The following is a 22,709-nucleotide window of genomic DNA, read 5'->3' as shown; positions in this document are numbered from 1 at the left end:
ACTGAGCGATTATTCTGCCTCAGACTCATAAAATCCTGCCGTGATAAGCTCGTGGGAAGAAGCGGCTCTCAAAAACCTCTCTGAATCTGGCCCAAGTAATGTTCTGCTCGCCGATGATGGAACGCTGAGTAACCCACCAGGTGTCAGCCTCGTCCCGTAAGTGAAAAGCAGCCAGCTCTGCTTTCTCCCACTCGGAGCAAGCCATATAGAAGAAAGTCTGCTCCATAGTCTCTATCCATGACAGAGCCATACTCGGATCGAGATCTCCGCGGAAAAGAGTGAAACGAGTCTTCATCGACTCGGCCAGTGCTGGAATCCTAGCTCGTGCAGCGACAATATCAGTGAGCTGTGTCGGGACGGCTGCAGGAACTGGCGGAAACACTGGAGCTGATACTACAGGTGGTACCGCGGAATAAACCGGAGGAGGAACTCCCGATGCTGCTGTATATACCGGAGCATAAGCCGTCGGTGGTACTGCCTGGGGAACAAAAGTGGTGGCAACTGGAGGTACGGTAGAAAAAGGTACCGGATATGGTGCAGCTGCTGCTACTGTAGGCACTGGGGCACTGGTGCCACTGAATACGCTGTAGGCTGCGCTGGAGCAGATGTCGGGTACACCAATGGTACCCCTGATGGTACGGTAAACAGGGTAGGCGTGGATACCGTCGGTGTGGCCAAAGTAGGTATCTCTACAGGAGCTATCGGGATTTGAGAGCCCGATGCTCCCGCTGCATCCTGAGTCTGTCCCTGACTGACAGGCTCACTAACAGTGGGCATCTCTGGCATATCCAGAGATCCCGTGGTCCTCGCACGTGGTCGTCCAGCACCACGTCTCGCAGCAATACGAGTAGATCGTCTCATATCTGTTAAATTAAATTACAGATATCAATACAATATAACCAACATAAAATAACAACATACCTATTTGCCGTCTGGAGATGTTCCGTCGCTGTCCAGTCCCCAATTTGACCTCAAAATTCCGAACGTACATATCGCCGGAAATCCAAATAAATCCGAAACGGAAATCCGAAACACAACCATATCGAAAATCCGATAATGCCCAGTTTGACTCGCAAACCTGGCTAACCCAAATATCCAGAATACCAACAAGAGGTATCCGATAAATCTCCAGAACACCAAAAGCAGGTATCATAACCCGCTCTGATACCAAATAAATTGGTATCAGATAAATCTCGAAAATCCAAAATACGAAACAAAAGATCGTAAAACTGTGATCTGATACCACTAAATTGTCACGCCCCCAGAGGAGACCCTGTCCGAGAAAATTTCGGCAGCATCTCCCCTGTACGGCGGACAATCAAAAATTTTCTACAAGCACTAAATACTCAGCCACATGCGGCTGGAATCATAACAATAATAAAAATCAATCACCACGCAGTTTATATATATATTCAGCCTCTGGCTGACACAACCACGCAGTAATAATACTCTGACTCAAAAACCACCCTACTCAACTACACTCGTAAAGCTCAAAACCGATTTTTCTTACCTCTTCTGCCGTCCAGGCAGGCATGTAGTAGAATAAAAACCAAATCCAAATCCATCGATATAATAAAATCTATATCATGTCCATAAGCAAATAAATCCAGAATATAACAAGTTCAAACAGTCTAGAACAGAAAGAAACCAAAGAAAACCAAACATATCCTGGAGGTCTGCAGGACCAGCACTACGTGCAGTGAGGACTAGCGACTGGAACTCCCTCCTGACAGCATCAACCTGAAAATATCAACAATGGAGGCGGGGTGAGTCCAACACTCAGCAGGTACAATTGATATGCAAAGTAAAGAAATAACACCTAACACTAATCATGCGTACAGTCTCCTGATATAAGAAAGATATAAATATGCATCTGAAGTAAACAGGAGAATGCTGTACTAACCAGGTCCTGAGTATAAGGTCAAACAGTCCGAGTGGTATAGGAATCCTGTATGCATGTCAAACATAGGTATCCAAACAATATGCAGCAACCACAAACACAAACAATAAATGCATCATGCATATGATGCCAATGATGCGTCCTGGTCACCCCTGACGCCAGTCGATCATCTCATACAAACGTGAGGCCGAGTGGGTAGGGCTGTGACAACCGTGCACTCTGTCGTCACTACTCCTGATGAGTGACCGAGTGGACGGGATGCTGTCGGAGTACACCTATCCTCCTACCCCAAATCATAGATGGGGGAGCGCAATGCTCTCAACTCCCGGTACTCAAAGACGGGGAGGAATCCCTGCCGGATAACACGTTGTGTCACACTACCCATGAGCGGACCAACGGTGCCTAACAGAGTCCCTGCTGCAACACACACAGCCTGAATCGACCACTAACCCATGAGTGGTGGTGTGTGCAGATCCATGTAACTGGCGATGTGCTCAGCAATAATGGAGCGGACTATCGCACAGCATGCAATCATGCAAATGATGCATGACAATAACCATATAAACATCCTGACCTAATCCATATATATAGAAATGTGCAACCTAGGTCAAAGAATCATATCAAATCAAGGTACACAGAAGGTATAAAAACCTAGGTCCTGAACATGGTCAAGCATGGCATATCACTACCCCTATAAGGATGTATAAACAGGTAAAAATATACCTGAGAGGCAAAACCAATCAATCAATCAAGCATGTAAGATTTGGGTAGTGATTAACCGAAACAGATAAGAAACACAATTAATGCAACATGTTAATTTAATTACTAAGCATATCAAATGACATAAGTCAAAAGTACCCGCCTCCGATAAAATGGTCCAAATCTGACTCCGAGATACTCGTCTCGCGTCAAAGTCCTGTGATATCAAACATACATTTTTATTTAGCTAAAATTCGAACGAATTGCTAAATAAATCCTTAAAACCATTTAGGGCAAAACCCTAAATAATAATCATCAACTTATCTAAATAAAGTCTAACGATAAATTAGGGTTAGTTACCTAATCCCCAATCCACCATTAGATCAATTCCAAACTACCTAATCCTATCAATCAATCATCAACAACATGATCAAAGTAAAACCCTAAACCTTACCTCAGTTCACAATTCAAATGACTGCAGTGAAAGGTTGCTTGCTGCTGAAAAATCCTCCACACTACCAGGATCAAAATAAAATCCACAACAACAATTAAATACCCTATACTATCAATTAGGGCAGCACCCATAACACTGTAAATCTGAGCCTCAAACCAAAAATACCTAAATCTCCTTACCTATCTCATAGCTGTGCTTGTTGATCCACCACAAAGAAGGATTGATCTATAACAAAGAAGAATATCCAAGCTCTGATCTTAAAGATCACTGCTCGGAAGGAAGGAGGCACCGGCGGCTAGCTAGGGCACGAGCACAGCAGAGAAGAAACTCGTCGTCGATGCTGCTCCGTGCGGCGTCGGCTCTGTGGTGGCGGCAGAGGAGAGGAGAAGAGAAGAAGGTGGTCGGGCGGCGGTGCTAGGGCACCGGTAAATGAACGGGCCGCCCGCGTTCGGGAAGAAGAAACCGCCGGCCGGCAGTTAGGGCAAGGAGAGGCACGGCGGCGTCGGGGAGAAAAGGAAGAAGAGGACTCGGGCAAGAGAAGAGGGAAACGGCGACAAATAAAACCAGAGGAAAAGAAAATAAAAACAAACAAAGAAAAGAAATAAAAGAAAAGCAAACTTTTCCTCTCTTAAATGGGGTAGCCTAAATAGGCTTCCCTGGGCCCCGTTTTTATCCCCGTGAACTCGTCCGTACGAGCTCCGAAAAATTCTCGAAAAATGTCCAAAAATTCCGGAAAATTCCCTTATTAATATTCGCTTTTTTTTCCGGTATTTTACAAATATAATCTATGTTTGTTGTACCCTATTTTATTATTTATATCATACTTTCATTCTATTTGTTCAAAGATTTACTCTTTTCACGTTTGGATTGACATGATTCCATTTGTAGTGAAAATAGAGCAAAGGCACACATTCAAGCAACTTATGAAGATCCAGCAACTTGGCCATGCCCCTCGGCACGACCGTGTGCCTCCCTTTAAGGCATGACTGTGCCTTTATGGCACAACTGTGCCTCATCCTCAACAGAACTCATGGGTTGGTCGTTCCTAAAGGCACAACCATGTCCCTCATCCCAAGAGGATACATGGCTCAGCCGTGCCAAAAGGTATGGTTGTGCCTCCCATCTCAGAAGAAGACATGACCCGACCATGTCAAAAGGTATGGCCATGCCTCTTACCCCTAGTGAACAACATGGCCTGGCTATGCTAATTGGCACGATCGTACTACCTTCTTTCACCAACTGCATGCCCGTCCATGCCAAATGGCATGACTGTATGGTGGAGAACACGAGGGGGCATGAAAGCCACCTATAAAAGGTGCCCTTCTTCCCCCTTTTGACCTATCCATAGTTTGGGCTCTACCCCTTCCTTTAGGAAGGGGTTTCCCCTCTAGGAGAAACCCTAGAGCCTCCATCTTGGTCGATCTGCACCATCCGCCCTCCTCCGGAGCAAGGGAGCACCTTGAACAATACAAGACATCTTGGATAAGCATTTCTCTTCTCTTTATTTCACATATTGAATTGTATGATAATATTTCTTTGTGTATTAGTTATGTCTCCCTTTGTAATAGAGTAGACCTCCAATTCCTATGATGTAGGAAGTAGTTATGATATGATATTATTATATGAACTATATATATGTCATTTTCTTTTTCAATGAAGTGTTTATGTTATGTTCCATGTGCGTTGTGCTTTGTACATGTTTGATGAAATGTATGAATGATGTATATATGGATTGTGGTGGATTGATAGTCTTGTAGAGGAGAAGTGCAAGATTGTATACTGCAGAGCCCTGTGATAGCGGGTAACCCTTTAAGTGGACTCTCTAGAATCTCTAGAATGATCCTCTTATAAGGAGACTGATTCACTATAACGGAGTATCTAATTGGAGTTTAGAGAGCTTTTTTCAAATTAATATTAAGAAATGACTTGTGTAATCTAGAATTGTATAACTGGAGAGCCCTATAACAGAGGGTAACCCTTGAACTGAACTTTCTAGGTTACCTCTTCTATTTAATTGCATTAATCTATCGTTAAGAAGTAAATCAGATAACTCTAAAATTGTATACTCGGGGAGCCTTAGGGTAATTCTTTAATCAGACTTTCTAGAGTTGCTTCTTTACTTAATGACATTAGAATTTGGGTAAAGTCCCCAGTGAGATCTTCATGGGATTGTGCTAAACTTCAGTTAGAACACTTACAAAGTGTAGGTATGGAGGTAAGGAGATGAACAATACATAAGGATATTAACTATCATCATAATGAAACCAAACTCCTAGAATCACTTCCTCGAAACCAACTTCTCTCTACAATCCCTCTCTCTTGCTCTCTTAACTCTCTCTCTCTCTCCCAACTCTCCCTCTCAACCTCTAGCTTTCAAGCCTCTAACCAACTTTTGATTGTCTAGATAATTCACCGTGCAAACTTAGCTAGTGCTTAATCAATAGTCCTTGTGAGATCGATATTTTTATTACTTAATGAAAATCATGCACTTGAGGATTATTCATATCAAGTTTTTGGCACAGTTATAAAAATAAATTGGTTAAGTGTTGTGATTATTTTAGATCTTCTATATTCATATGTAATTTTATGACTACTCTCTATGTTTTGTGAGTCTTACTATTATTTCAGGCGACACCAAAAATTTTCTTTAGCTATGGATACATATTCTAGGGAACTTGGAGGCTTCAATGCAACTTATAATTTTGATATGAGCAAATTGTGAACATCTATGGAGTTTGTGGTAGCTCATCCAATTTGGCTGCTATATGTCACTTCTTCCTAAAAGCTGCTACTTCTACAATGAAACTTTAGTACTTATTTCAACCTCAACATCAAGACATATATGATTCAGTTCCTTGTATTTCTAGCTATGACTGGGGAGATTATCAAACTCAGAACTTTTTACCCCAACACACTTTTGAGTAGAATAAGCAACTACTTTCACAGCAGTAGATCCTTGACCTACCTCAACACTACAATCAAGATTAGATGGACCATCATAATTTTTACTATAACTATATGAAAAGTGTTGAGTATATTTCTCAAATAAATCAGAGTCTATTAGAATTTCAGAAGGATTCATCATTAGACAGACCACATCAATTATAACCAGATAAGCTAATTGACTGGGAGGACTCCCAAGACATGGAAACTCTAGTTTCTAGTCAAATGAAGACCATATTTCAAGAATTAGAAGAGTTTATGGTGCAATAAGGAATCTTATTTCTCCAATCCTGATAATAGGGTGATGCGTCATGTAACATTCCACGGGCAAGATTAACATAAAATAATAGCCATTTGTTAGGAAAATATTTATTAGAATTTTTTAAATTTTTTTCGAGATTCAAATGGAGTTCATATAACATGTCGATGGGATAAATCTATTAGGCTTTGAGGGAGCCTGCTTAAAATACTAATTAAGTTAGGAATTAATAGATTCAATTAACTTAAGGATGGGAGTAATTAACCTAATTAAACAACTCTAAACCTAAGTCATTCATCCCGATTCTATTTTTCCCCACCGCTTCTCATCTCCGCCGCCCATAATCGAAGAGCCTACCCATTCCTAGGTCTTGACTGATCATCGCTGCCACGCCGATAATCTCCTCGGTGAACATCACCTCAGTCATAGATCCCCATGACCACCCTCACCGTCGGCATGAAATTTCTTGGGCAAGAGCTCCCAACGACGGCACAAAGAGGAAAGGCAAGTATATTTCCCTCTATAGGTATGGGTTCTGTGGGGTAGAGTGAGAGACATTTTGGAGGGGTTGGAGTGCTTCTTCCTGTGGTGTCCGAGGGGTGTATAAGGTTACAAAATATTTCCGATGATGTTCTTGATTCTTCATGAAGGTTTTGGTTCATATTTTCTACAACAAATTTGGGGGATTGTGATTGGTTTTCGATGGTGCATCGCTTCTTTGTAATGGTTTTGAATCTCTGGTACAAATTTGGGAGTGTGTATTTTGAGCTCATTTTCTTTCACTGCTCCTTCGAGATGTTTTTCGGATACTGGGTAGATTTGGAAGGTGAGGATTCAATTCGATGTTCTTGCTTCTTTAAGAAGCTGCGGATTTTGGGGACAGAATTCAATAGGTTTAATGCGTTTTCAAGGTGATTCTTTCTTATCCATGTTGTTTTCAGATTTCAAAATAGATTGGCGAAGATTGGGAGTTGATTCGATGTTGATTTTTTTTTTTGTTATTTTTCATAAGCTAGCTATGGTTTCGTGGACTAATTTAGTAGGTAGGTAATGAGATTTCAATGTGGGTTTACTTCATGTGATGGCTTTGGTTTGTTTAAATAGATTGGAAGATGGGGAAATTGGTATTGATGTGTTTTGGTTTCTTGTGATATTGTCGGGTTTTTCTGGACATATTTGAAGATGGTGAACTTTTGTTTATGTGTTCTTGATTTGTGATAGCCTTGGATTATATTTACTAGACTGATATGGTAGGTGATAAATAGATTTTGGAATTGGTACTCATTTCTTCATGCTAGCTTGAACATTTGGAACAGATTTAGTAGAATAGGGAATGACGTTATCTAAGTAGTTGTTCTCTTTTTCCTTATTTCCACAAGTTACTTTGATTGCATGTGTATTTCTTGGAGTTCTAACTGTTTTTATGGAAGATAGCATAAGAACCGTGCATACTTACTTGTCCAGTATGATACAAATGTGTTGTTCCTCCTATATAGATGACTAGATGGATATGTGCATGTGTGGTTACAGTACGGTATGAGCATCCTGGGATGAGCTATGGGGAGAGCTCTTCCAAACATGAATGATAATGTAATTAATGTTGACTTCGACTATATGATATAAGTTATAAGTTCTCCTAAGATGTACCTCTAAAATTCATGATCATAGACCAAATGAATGTGCTCCAAAGATGATTACCACACTTGTGTCATGTTTGTCCCTTACTAAGTTATGCAAAAAGTTTTTTTTTTCTTTTATGGGTAAGTAAGTCATGCTCCATGTTTCCTTCTTGCATTGTTAATTATGTTATGTATCTACTATCTACTAGTGGAATATGCTTGCTTAGTTTGTTCACGATGTAAATGGTGCAGGTGAGGGAGATGCCACCAAGGGTATGATAGGGGATGTGGAGGTGGAGTAGCTGAGGAGATAAGATGAATGTATAGCACATTGTCGAGGGACCCCTAAGAGCACGTTATATACTTTTGCCCTTTTATCTGTTATGTGGTTATGAGTTGGAGTCTATTTGTCTCCTTATCTTGGTAGAAGTTTATAAATTTCATTTGAAAGATATATGTTGAGTTTGGGTTCGTATGTGACACAATTTTTTTTCTTGATTCAAAGGTGAATGTGGTCTTTTGTAGTAAGTCATCTGCATGTCTCTACACGTTTTATATGTTTTGGGATCATGGGTATGAAGTAAGGGTTGTTTCACGTCAAATACAAATTTGGAGTTTCAATTGAATGATGTTTTGGAGGGGATGAATTGTAAAGTAAATAGAGATCTTACTTATGATTTTGTAGCTTTACAGGACTCCTCTACTGATTTTCATGACCATAGTATATTTGATGATACTCCAGACATTGAAAGGACTTTTGATGAATGTTCAACCAACCTTGCTATTATTCTTATTGTAAATCCTGATAATACATGCTTGATTGATGATGAGATTATAGGTGGAGTAGATGATGATATTATTGTGCAACCCTCCGAATGGGAAGTGGTGGATAGTTAGTTGGAGAACTTTGAGTTGGGCTCTCCCATTCCTACGATGCCTCCATTTCAACAGAACAAGGCCTCAACATCAACTGTAATAATTGTGCTCTAGGCCTAGATACTTCAACTGCACTTTCTCTGACATCCAGAAAGAATCTTCAAAGAGAAGAAGGAGGGAGCGATTTCTCATGATATTGTTCCCATGATGAAAGCTCCCTTCACATTTTGGGCCATTAGTTAGAAAGTTTGGAGGTATCTTACTCCAGTGAGATCACGGTTTAAGTGAACCAAATAAGGGGTCGAACTAATGACCTTGAACAAACACTTTTTTGGAGACAACCGAAGTTCTTTCTTAATTTCATTTAAGTTCTAGTTTATTATTAGTTTCTTTACTTTCTTTATAACCCAATCCCTCTACTTAGTTTTTATTGTCTAATTTCTTTTTGCAGGATTCAATGTTGTGGAGGAATATTAGATAGAGGAGTCTTTTTTAAGCACATGCTTATCTCAACCATTTGGAGCTCATCATTTGGTAACTTCTCTAACTTTAAAACCTCCTCCACATTACATTTCTAGTTTTCATTGGGACAATGAAAAGTTTAAGTTTTAGGGGATGTATTGGGTTCAGTTTAGTTTTATCATATTTTTTTTTGTATAATAAATTTTTCTAGTTGCATTATACATCGTGTCATGATTGTTTGTTCCTTAATATAAAAATGCTAGCATTCTTGTTCTAGATTTCATGTGGTTTATAATTGACTTATGATGCTAGTATGTTTAGTGATCTATTTATTTTTTTATCAATGATAGCTTGAAGTGAGCAATAGTTTTTCTATAGGAGTTTGAGTGTTAGGATCTCTTTACACTTTGTCTAGTTTTGATAGTAGATAATCCCGAAAATAGTCATGATTTATAGAACTAGATTAGTACTTATAATTCTAAGGTGCCCTTTCAATTATATTTTAGTTACTAGATTATCTCGAATCATGACAACTCACTTGGAAAAATCAAAATTCATGTATTTGCATTTGTGTTAGTGCTACACTTTTAAAGAACCTAAAAAAGAAGCAAAAAAATTTATTTGAATAAGGGGTAGAAAATAATTGTTGTGAGTAGAAACTAACAATTTACCACTTTGAGACCGAGTTAGGTTGCTGGAGAAATAAATATTATGTTTCTCTTGATTCCGAGTAACCCTTTGAGACCTTGTGTAGTATGAGAGGGAGAAACCATGCGAGTGGTAGGTGAAACATTAAGAACATAGTGATTTGAGGACTTGACTAGGCATAGGGATTGCACCTTAAAAAAATTAGGCCATTATTGTACCGAGCACGGAGAACTATTACTTAGTTCGTATTTAAACAACTTTTGTTTTTTGTTCACTAGTGAAATCAGTTGATAGAATTAGACTAATTCGCTAGAGATTACACTATTTAACCACATGAGTTTAGATGTAGTTTTTTACTTGAGAACAAGTAAAGGTTTAAGCCTAGGGGTGTGTTGTGCATAGGTTATGTATGTTTCTAGGTATTGTTTGATGCGCATCTACTTGTATTTCATGAATATAATTTATGTTTGTTGCACCTTATTTCATTATTTATGTTATACTTATATTTTATTTATTCGGAGATCTGCTCTTTGTATATTTTGATTGACAAGACGCCATTTATAGTGAAAATGGAGTAAAAGCACACATTGAAGCAACTTGTGAAGATCTAGTATCTTGGTTGTGCCCCCTCGCATGGTTGTATGCCTACCTATTACCTCCCACCAGAAAGACATGAGCAGGTCGTGCCTCTAAGGCACAGCCATGCCTCATCCTTAGGCGAACACATGGGCTGGTCGTGCCTAAAGGCACGGTCATGTTCCTCATTCAAGGAGGACACACGACTTGGCCATGCCAAAAGGTACAACCATACCACCCATCTCAGAAGAAGACACGTCCCGCCCGTGCCAAAAGGCACGACCATGCCTCTTACCCCCAGCAAACAACATAGCCTGGTCGTGCCAATTGGCACGACCATGCCGCCTTCTTTCATCAGTTGCACACCCTGGTCATGCCAAATGGTACGACTATGTGGTGGAGAACACGAGGGGGCACAACCCCTGCCTATAAAAGGAGCCCTTCTCCTCCTTTTTGTATCTTGCTCATCAGTGAAATTATTTGATTAGATTAGACTGGTTCGCTAGATATTACGATGCACTATTTAATCACAAGAGTTTAGATACAGTTTTTGCTTGAGGACAAGCAAATGTTTAAGTTTGAAGGTGTGTGATGTACATAGGTTATGCATGTTTCTAGGCATTGTTTGATACACATTTACTTGTATTTAAAGAATATAATATATGTTTGTTACACCTATTTCATTATTTATGTTATACTTTCATTCTATTTGTTCAAAGATATACTCTTTGCATGTTTTGATTGACAAGATGTCATTTGTAGTGAAAATAGAGTAAAGACACATTGAAGTAACTTGTAAAGATCCAGCAATGTGGTCGTGCCCCCTAGCTCATCTACGTGCCTCCCTATTGCTTGCCACTAGAAAGACAAGGGTAGGTCGTGCCTCCAAGGTATGGTTGTGGCTCATCCTCAGCCAAACACACGGGCTAGCCGTGACTAAAGGCATGACCGTGTCCCTCATCACAGGCGGACACACGGCTCCGCCGTGCCTCCCATCTCAAAATAAAAGGCATGACCGTACCTCTTACCCCCAGCCAACAACACGGCTTAGCCGTGCCAATTGGCACGACTACGCCACCTTCTTTCGTCGGCTACACTCTTCAGTTGTGCCGAATGGCACAACCATGTGGCGGAGACCATGAGGGGGCATGACCCTCATCTATAAAAGGGGCCCTTCTCTCCATTTTTATAGTTCTCCATGCTTAGTGCAATAGTGGCCTAAATTTTTCCAAGTTTCAATTCTTAAGCCTAATTAAGTCACTATATCATTTGTGTTCTTTATATTCCCAACAATAAACATTTACCTACCACTCGTATGGTTCCTCCCTCTCATACTACACAAGGTTTCAAAGGGTTACTCAGAATCAAGAGAAACATAATATTTATTTCTCTAGCAACCTAACTCGATCTTAAAGGGATAAATTATTAGTTTCTACTCACAACAACTATGTTCTATCCCTTATTTAAATAATTTTTTTCTTCTTTTCTTGGTGCCTTAAAAGTATAGCACTAACATAATATAAATATACAAATGAAAATGCAGAAATTTTGATTTTTTCAAGTGAGTTGCAATGATCCGAGATAATCCAGTAACCAAAATGTAATTAAGAGGTCACTTTAGAAATACAAATACTAATCCAGTTTTATGAATCATGACTATTTTTAGGGTTATCTACTATCAAAACTAGTTAAAGTGTAAAGAGATCCTAAAACTAGGCCAACACTCAAACTCTTATAGTAAAAATATTGCTCACTTCATGCTATCATAGATAGAAAAAGATAGATCACTAAACATACTAGCACTATGAGTCAACAACAAACCATATAAAATCTAGAATAAGTGTGCTATCATTTTTACATTAAAGAATAAACAATCATGATACGATGCATGTAGCAACTAGAAAAATATATTATATAAAAAGAAATATGACAAAACTAAACTAAATCCAATACCCCCAGACTTAGACACCTCATTGTCTGAATGAAAAGAATCAACTAGGAGGAGGATGAGAAAGAGGAAACCTGGGTAAATGAGGCATGGTACCAAGATGCTAATGGTAATGAAACATACTAGCAACCTTTTGCCTTACTAAATTCATAGAATGTCTAAATTCCTCCTCCCTATTTACTCCAGGTTCTAATGACTAAAGAAATCAGAGACCTCATTCTAAAATTTGGTTGTCCTACTAAAGTGATCCTATACCTCTTGGAACTAATCTTGATACATAGCTATTTGCCCTTCCAACAGGTGTTAGTGGGCAATATGCTCAACATGAAGTGTATCTAAAGAAGCATGGAATTCAGAGAATCAAACCCAGAATGTCCTTCCTCACATATGCAAAAGAATGTCTAGTAGAGTCGAGTCTAGAGGAAGAAGGTCTCGGATGATGCATGGGGGTGGGGGTGTGTTCAGGTGCAATGTAAGTAATGATCCAATTGTTATGATTTTTGATCAAAGTATGATTGGGGTTTAGCAATTTAAGGGGGAAACCATTCCTCTTGGAAAACATAACCATCCCCATCCCTACAAATCAATATTATAGCCAAACAAGTGTCTAATTCAATCTTAGAGCTACTATGAATAATATCTAAACCATGTAGCTCACATCCCAAGTCAATAACAATATGTGCGATCATGCCACCCAAAACTATATTACTCGAAGAGGTTTTATGATGTGCGTAGATTATATATATGTTTTTTGGTACTATTTAACACACATTCTTCGGTATTCATTGCTTATGATCTATGTTTTTGCACCCTTTATCATGTTAATTTTGGCATAATTACTACTTTGCATCCATAAGTCTACTAGGTATTTGTTTTCATTTTTAGGAGCAAATTGGAGAGGTAAAAGATATAGAATAAGCAAAAGAAGACAACTTGAGAAGATTATGACATGGCCATGTTTCCTTATGGAGAGAAAAAGTAAAGGAATAAGTGACTAAGTTAAAGGAACCAAGCAACAACCATTTCAAAACCAAATTGGACCTGGCCATGTCTAAAGGCACGACCAGGTGAAGCTCTAGAAGGTGGTTGAGCCTTGTAACGCCCGCCCCTCCTACTAGTAGGGCGGGGTTACTTTACTTAACTATTACTATTTGCGGAAACATACATGCATATTAAAATTTCTTTCGAAAGTAAAACAGTAGAAATATCATGAAGTCATGCGGGACAATAACATAATACACTTAGTTCATGTCAACATAACAAAATAACATAAGCAGGTCTTTTATTTGTCTTAGCCGAGCCACCACCACACACATCTCCTTGCCTCTCCTGCAGCTCCCTTAGGTCATCCATTCTTTGCCTTTATATGTGGTACAAGGAAAGTAAGTTATAAGTACACAGGATTAGTAAGATCCTTTCCTACTCACAAAAATCATATATCAAAGCATAAACACATAAACATATACCCATGGAAATATGATCATCTAACATCATATGCTGAATACATAGCATCATAATATATTATCTCATAAAGAACATCATGCTATATCATATCTTAAATCATCATGTCATATAAATCATAGGGGCATAGCATGTCATATCATAAATCATAACATATCATCTCATACAGAATATCATGCTATATCCTATCATAAATAATCATGTCATATAAATCATAAGGGCATAGCATGTCATATCATAAATCATAACATATCATCTCATAAAAATATCATGCTATATCATATCATAAATCATCATGTCATATAAATCATAAGGGCATAGCATGTCATATCATAAATCATATCATGCAAGATGTCTTTTAAAACATGTGTCATGTCATATGCAAGATGTCTTAAAACATATCATATAGTACTTGAAAATAATATAATCATGAGGGCCCGGCTTGTACCACATACATACATAAATACGCGCAATCCCTAGGACAGGGTAGCTAGCCCCGAACCTACTAGGGATCTAGGTCCGTATTACGACCGTCGACCTAGGGGCGTACTAAGGAGCTCATCCCTTTACTAGACCCGTTCATAGTCCGTCGGCCTAGGGGTGCTTATGGAGCCCACCGTTGGTACAAGTCATACAAAGTAAAATAGCATATCATGGTTCATGTCATAACATAGCATATCATGTCTTATCATATCATGAAGAGTGCTCTTAGTCCCCAAGGGAAAGCAACTCTAAGGCCTTCACTTGTCATGTCATAAAGAGTGCTCTTAATCCCAACAAGAAGGGAAGCAACTCTTAGGCCTTTGCTTATCATATCATAAAGTATGCATATTTGGGCACATAGCACATCATAAGAGACATTATTATGCATGGATCATAAGCATACATAAATGAGCATATTATTTGTCATATCATAAAGCATGCATACTTGAGCACATAGCACATCATAAGAGACATTATCATGCATGGTTCATAGGTATACATAAATGAACACATCACCTATCATATAAAAGACATAATCATGCATGGAATCATTAAATAACATCTCTTAATTCATAACGTAGCATGTGAGGCACATCTAGGCTCCTAAACCCATTATGGCCGAAAGTTCAAGTGTATGAACTTAAACTCTAAACAACATACAAGAATAAGAATCTCATATTAACTTCATATCATATCATAAGGAAGGTCATAAGCATATTAATCCAATTTTTTAAAGCTTTCCTAGGTCTTGATCCTTATCATGGCCGAAAGTCTCATGAAGAGGAAAAAAAATCAAGCTCTAACACATACAAGCATAAATATCTAGCTAAATTCATATCATATCATAAGGAGATTCATGAGCATGCTAGGTTAGATTTTTAGCTTCCTTGAACCCTAAAATTTGTTCATGGCTGAAACCTTCATGAAGAGGAAACCAAGCTCTAAACAACATGCAAGCATAAATATCTAGCTAAATTCATATCATACCATAAGGAGATTCATAAGTATGCTAGGTTAAATTTTTAGCTTCCTTGAACTCTAAAATTTGTTCATGGCCGAAACCTTCATGAAGAGGAAACCAAGCTCTAAACAACATGCAAGTATAAATATCTAGCTAAATTCATATCATATCATAAGAAGATTTGTGAGCATGCTAGTTTTAGTTTAAAGCTTCCTTAGACCCTTAAAATTTGTTCATGGCCGAAACATAAAGAAACATGTGTCTAGATTTCAAGCAACATCAAAACATGATAACCCTAAGTTAGCTTTATATCATATCCTAAGGAGAGTCATGAACATGTTAGACTAAGTTTTAAGCTCTCCTAGGTCTTTCATTCACATCATGACCGAAACCCTATAGTGTAATACCACTAGGTTCCAACACATACAAGCATGCAAACACTTAGAATCTTTCATACCATTTCATAAAGAAGGTCATGAGCATGATAACCTAAATTTTAACCTCTCCTAATCCATTATTTCAAGTCTTGGCCGAACACTTCATAAGCATGTATTTAGGTTTTAAGCAACATATAAGCATAAGAACACCAAACCAATCTCTTATCATAACATACATATCATAAGGGCATAGTGAACATAGTTAGTTTAGGTCTTAAGCTTTCCTAGGTCTTTCATCTACACTTGGCCGAAAGTTCAAAATTATAGATCTAGGTTTTAAGTAAGCATACAACATAAGAACATTAACTAGCTCCCTATACTAGGGTACTTATCATAAGAACATAATGAACATGTTTATTTAGGTCTTGAACTTCCCTAAACCTTTTATTCATGTCTTGGCCGAACCCCTTAGGAGCATGAAATTAAGTTTTAAGCAACATACAAGCATAAGAACACCCAACCAATCTCCTATCATAGCATACATATCATAGGGACATAGTGATCATTGTTAGTTTAGGTCTTAAGCTTTCCTAGATCTTTCATCTACACTTGGCCGAAAGTTTAACCTTGTGATCCTAGGTTTCAAGCATTCTAATCTTATGGAAAACATAAACAACTTGTACCACAGGTGATGGGATACTTACATCCTTTCGCTTATTGTTCCTAGGGAAAATGGTACCCTTGTGAGGAGGAAGAAGGAGCTTCTCTTCCTAGTTCTCTCTTTTGTTTTCTCTTTCTTGTAAGGAGTAAACCTTGAGACTCCTTCTTAGGAATTAGTTTTCTTGGAGAGAAAACCTTAGCTTAGATTTTAGAAATGAGGGAGAGAGAGCTCTATGTCTCGGTGGAGAAGGAAGAAGGAGAAAGAAGGAGGAGGAAGAAGGAGGAGGAAGAATTAACAACTTTTCTTTCCCTTTTCTTCTCTCAATCCTGTTTATTCCTCATGTAAATGAAACATGTCTTCATTCATCCCCTTAACCCCTCTATCTCTTCCCTCTCTTAATTCCCACGAAATTAGAGGAAAAAAGGAAGGAAGGCAACTTGGTTTTTGCTTGCTTCTTTCCTTAACCAAGAGGAAGAGGAGGTAAGCTACTTGGTTTTCTCTTGCTCCTTTACTAACTATCCTCTTACTTTTAACTACAATTTCCATTCTTTTCTATTCATCTATTATTCATTACTCTAGTGGTTACCATATACCAATTTAACTCTATTATTTGTGGGAGGTTCAAGGTTCAAACCTTAACCTCACTTTCTTTTTATTTCATTTTGGTTTCTATTTTCATTTCTCTTTTTTTTTCTTTTATTCTAAAGGAAAAATACTCATAGGTATAGCTTATCATTTCGTGGGTGTTACAAGCCCTAATGGCATGGCCAAGGAAGTAATGAAGACATAGTCGTGCCAAATGGCACGGCTAGAAAGAAGAAAAAAGCACAAGAAAAGGGGAAGTCGTGTCTTGAGGCATAGCTAGAGAGTTCATCCCGTGTAGAATTTGCTTAAGTCATGCTATTTGGCACGACCTTGGACCAAACTCTAGCCTTGCTCCAGTTTTGAAGAACTAGCCGTGCCAAATGGCATGGCCAAGAGCCTGTCTACGCTAACTTCCGGAGCAGAAATGAACCTAGCTATGCCTTTAGGCATGACTATGCATCCAAAACAGAGGTTCAAAGGTCTGACTGTGCTAAATAGCATGACCAAGAAGGATTCTTTCCATGCCAAAAGGCATGACCAGGTGCCTAGAGCTAGAGCCAAATTGGCTTTAGCCGTGCCAAATGACACATCCATATAGCCAGGCACGACAAGGTCGTGCCTCATCTCTATTTAAAGGGCACCTTATCTCCTTTGCAAAAGGGGGAGGAAGATCCAAGGTGAGAAGGGACCATCTAGGTCAAATCCTTGCACTCGGAGATGTCATCTAGGCAATCTGAGGTCGTTCTGCTGCTCTATTCTCATCGACACTCCAATATCTTCATCTAAGGGCTTCACTCGACATCAAGGATAAGTTTTTCTTCACTTTCTTTAGGGTTCTTGAAATTATTATGTATTTGAGTTCTTGGATTGTAGATCTTCCAATTATGGAGTAGATTTCTATTATTCTAAGACGTAGGAAGTAATTGTAATGTGTATATGTTGTAAATTCTATTGAATTTCCAATTTCCTTTTTTGATGATGCTTATATGGCACTTGCTCTATTTGATAAAATGTTAGCAAGTAGGCTTCCCTTATGATCATGAATTTATCTATCTAGATTACATTTCTGTATGCATAGATCTTAATTCTGAGTTAAATACATTACCGTCTATTTATATCTGGGACTGGGTATGAACCTGAATTTTCATTAGATAGATGCATAAATTGTTGTCTCTTTTGAGTGTACGCTCCGATATAGTTCAGCATGGCCTTAGGATACTTGTTTAACATTGAGTATCTAAGGTAACTATCATTTTATATGGAACATAACCTTCTAAGGGAGAATAATTCTATATATGGATATGTTTATCACTTAACCTAATGGATTTTTTCTAATCATATGCTACGTAAGTGACCTACGTAATCTAAAGACGTACACTTGGGGAGGCCTTGTGACAGGAGGTACTCTACTGAAAATCCGGACTCTCTAAGTTACTTCTTCACTTGATGGCATACTTGGTTACTAGCAAGGGAAGTATTTCGATACATCATCACAGGGTGATATTCTATAGTAGTTTAGACTGTCCTATAAACATATAAGTGGAGAATTAGGAAAAGGCATATTCATAGCACAACATTTACTATTACAATGAAACCCTCGACCTAGAATATTTTTTGATCTAAGGACTTCCTCAGTTATCTTTCTTTTATTTTTCACATCTTAGTTTAAAACCCAAAACAACAATTATCAATTTCTGTATAGCTAAATTCGAAGTGTAAAACCAATTTACATTTAATCCTTAGTCCTTGTGGGATGGAATTTTATAAATTTTATTACATGACGACAACCATGCGCTTACAGTCACACATTAAGTTTTTGGTGTCGCTATTGGGGATTGAGTGTTTGAATCTAATTAGTTTACATTAAAGCTTGTCTAGACAATTCTTTAATTCTTTAATTCTTTAGTTCTTTATTCCTTACTCTTTATCTTTTCATTACTGTATTTTTAATTCTATAATTTGCTTTCTTAAAAATTTTAAAAGTACAAATTCTAGTCTACCTCTTGCCTGTATATGCAAAGAATTACTATAGATATTTTGCCCGTTGATCCTGAGATTGACCGGACATATTATCGAAGACTTAATTTACAGAAGAACTAGTAAGAGCAAGAACAAAGAATCATGACGAAAAAACCTTTGAAAGATTATGCTGCGCCATATGCACGAGGCCAAGATTTAGTATTTCTAGACCCACAGTTCAAACCAATCACTTTGAATTGAAGCTGACTTTTTTTTCCATGGTTCAGCAACATCAGTACGGCGGTGGTCTGTTACACAACCGCAAATGCATGATTTCGTCGTCAGTAATAAAAGATTATCGATCCCACAGGGATTGGTTACAAATACCAGAGATGTCTCATGTAGAATTAGCTAAACAATTAATAAGATAAGGAAATATACCAACTAAGCAACTAGAAATAAAAATAGGAAAGGGAATGAAGTATTTGGTTTTGTGAGTATTCTAGGAATTTAGTTTCATTGTGATATTCATTAATATATCATGGTTCTCCAGTTCATATCCTCAATTGATATGCTTTTGTAGGAAGTTGCAAGTTTTCTCCTGCAGAAGACAACCGGTAAGGGACTTTGATCTACACCTCTATCAATTAAATAATTATGATCACTATAAAATCCGTTAGTGGGATAGTCTATCACCAATGTCCCTCGGTCATACAACACAGAAATACATCACCATTCAATCTACATAAAGGTGCAGGAACTAAGCGTATTCAACTATCCCACCTCCTTGTAGAGACTAGCTTCACCACTCAAGGTAACTCCTTAGACGTCCGTTAGAGGGGCAGCTTGTCACTGACGCCCCTCGATCATACGATCTAGGGAATCCCTGTATGAGATCCACAAGCATCACAAACATCCAATCAAACATGGTAATTAGGTCCAAACACAAGAATCCATACAAGATCAAATAGATACAAAACACATCAACATCATCTAGATAGGAAAATGATATATCCATGAGATTCTTACATCAAATCACACCATAAATACTCCCTGAGTCCTAGAACAATGAATCTACTCCATAATATAAAGATAGAGATCCGAAGACAAAGAGATCACAAACATTTCAATCCCAATCAAGAGAAGAGAATAGAAATGCTTATCTAGCAATGATGAGTGATCTTCAGAACCAATCCTTAGCTTCTAGAGTTGAATCGGAGATGAAAATAGCTTTGAAACGCTGGATCAAGGTTGGAGAAGGTGAAGATCAACCCCAAACTTGATCTCCCCAAAGGGAGAGTCTTCCTCCTCTTTCAAAAGCGGAAGAACCCTCTTATATAGGACAGGGCATGGGCACGACACGGCCCGTGCCTATGGTGCCCATACCACGGCTGTGTGGCGCACACGGCCTCAAACATTTTGCTCTCGTCCAGGGTCACACGGACGTGTGGCCCTCACACGTCCCTGTAGTTTGTCTCTTGCTGGCTCACACAACCGTGTGACTCACACAGCCTAGCCAATCTTGGCCTCTAGAAACCTTGCACAGCCATGTGGCACACATGGCTTGGGTTTACCTCTTCTATGAAAATGTTGCACGACCAGGTGGAAGTGTTGCTTGGGTCGTGTAGATCCACATGATCATGTTCTGGTCACGTTCGGGTGACACGACCGTGTGGATCCACACACCCATTTCATGGTCCTCCTCTGAACAAAGAAGAGTAATTATGCTGAAAGTAAGACAAAGAGTATGAAAGTGCATAGACAAAGCATGCGTAAAATATGTGAATGTGCGCCAAAACATGCTAAGTAAGTGTATATAATCTACGCACATCATGGTCCGATAGAGGATCCAAATCATCATCTTGATAACTTCAACAAATTATGTAGCACAATGCATATTAATGGAGTTCTTCTGAAAGCGATCAAATTATTATTATTTGGATTTTCTTTGAGGGACAGAGCAAAAACCTGGCTAAATTCCTTACCTCTGAATAGTATTACTTCTTGGGCCCAATGTGAACAAGTCTTCTTGAATAAATTCTTTCCGCTAAGTAAGACAACACACATCCATAATCTTATTACAAGCTTCAAGCAAACAGATTCTGAATCTCTCTATGAAGCTTGGGATAGATTTAAGGGAATGCTGAGAGACTGCCCACATCATGGATTGAAAAATGGTTGATGATTCACACTTTCTATAACGGGATTAACTATCAAACAAAGGTTTTCCTAGATTCTGCTAGCGGTGCATTAATGAACAAGGGCCTAGATGAAGCAGAAGACATCATTGAGAGTGTGGCACAAAACCATTACCAATGAGCTTCAGAGAGAAGTTCAAGAGCATTTAAAATACAAAAAAAAAAAAATACAATGTGGATACCCTTGACTTAATCACTACAAATCTTGATTCGCTATCAAAGCAATTTAAGAATATGAATACACACCCTATAAATGTAATTTCTATAGCTTGTGAAGTATGTGGAGCCTCAGAACACACAAAAGCTTCTTGTCCTTTTGGAGATATCAATATGCAAATATCTCAAGTCGAACAATGTGACCCCATTGGTAACTACAATCAAAGGCAAAACAATCCTTACTCTAATATTTACAACTCAGGGTGAAAAAATCATCCCAACTTCTCCTATAAGAACAATCAAGACTTTGGGCCACAATCTGGACAATAATCAAATCCACAACTAAGCTGAATTGAAAAGCTACTAGAGGAGATCCTAGCTAACCAAAAAGAGATGAAGTCTGATATCAAGAAATTAAACACACGACTAGACAATTCAGAGAAGCAAATAAATGCAAGAATGGACAACCAGGACAAACATATCAAAATGCTTGAAAATCAAGTTGCTTAAATAACTAGTTCTTCTTCCTCAAGAGTTCAAGGAAATTTTCCTGGTAAACTTGAACTAAACCTTGTGGAGCATTGCAAGGCAATTGAGCTACGAAGTGGACGGACCTTGGGTAGTCCCCAAGTGACCTCTACAAGCGAAGATGGAATTAACTATAGTGAAGAGCCATCTTTTTCTCCACATAGCGTGATGAGAAGGAAGATGAGATTACCATTGAGGTTGGAGAACTCTCACCCATAATCAAACTTCAAACAGTTCCATTCCCTTAAAGAATGCACAGAGCACAGAAAAGATGCAGAGTTTGAGAAATTCATAGAAAAGATCAAAGAGATTTGTATTAATATACCATTATTCATTATTGGACTCCCTGCATCAAATACCCAAGTTTGCCAAATTTATGAAAGAAATAATTTCAAATAAAAGAAAGAAGGATGGGTTTAAGACAATGACCTTAACTGAGGAGGTTAGTGCATTGCTTTTAAACGCCTTGCCTCCTAAAGCTCCAAGATCCAGGTAGTTTTTCAATACCATCCAAAATCAATGATACTATGATTGAGAAAGCCTTTTGTGTATTGGGAGCTAGTGTCAGTCTGATGCCATTTTTGAAATTTGTAAGAAGTTGGGTTTAAGTGATCTGAAGGTTACTACTATTGTACTTCAATTAGTAGACTCAAGATGTAAATATTTATTGGGCATAGTTGAAGATGTGAAGGTAGAAATAAAGAGTTTTATCATCTCACGGCTGGGATATAAACCCAACCATGGCCGTGTCCTAGGGCACGACGACCACAATATCACCTCCCAAGCTCTTCCAAACTCCCTTCTTCTTCCACTATTCATTTCTCTTCCTCCTCTAAACTTCTTCCCTTCTCAAAATCCTCTTCTTCTTACACGAGATCTACTCTCCTCACTCTCAAAATTTCCTCTCTCTCTCAAATAAAAGTAGATCTTAAATAAATTCTTCCTTTCTCCACTCA

General features: G+C 38.4%; 1 long non-coding RNA gene and 1 other non-coding gene across 4 annotated transcripts in view; one reads left to right on the top strand and one right to left on the bottom strand.

Annotated features, from left to right (window-relative positions):
* Positions 1 to 8,124: 8,124 nt before the first annotated feature.
* Positions 8,125 to 22,709, top strand: part of LOC121984395 — a 33,464-nt gene continuing 18,879 nt past the window's right edge. Inside the window, exons 1-2 of one of the 3 annotated variants that reach the window (XR_006112883.1) lie at positions 8,125 to 8,229; positions 9,202 to 9,284. This is a non-coding gene — a long non-coding RNA (uncharacterized LOC121984395). The remainder of the gene's footprint in view (positions 8,230 to 9,201; positions 9,285 to 22,709) is intronic. The other 2 variants (XR_006112885.1, XR_006112884.1) reach the window with 2 other exon arrangements.
* Positions 20,931 to 21,040, bottom strand: LOC121988084. The gene has a single exon (XR_006113844.1). It is a non-coding gene; the product is annotated as a small nucleolar RNA R71 (small nucleolar RNA).

This window comes from Zingiber officinale, chromosome 5B (genome assembly GCF_018446385.1).
Source record: "Zingiber officinale cultivar Zhangliang chromosome 5B, Zo_v1.1, whole genome shotgun sequence".
Classification (NCBI taxonomy): Eukaryota; Viridiplantae; Streptophyta; class Magnoliopsida; order Zingiberales; family Zingiberaceae; genus Zingiber; species Zingiber officinale.
This window is presented reverse-complemented; position numbering and strand designations above follow the sequence as displayed.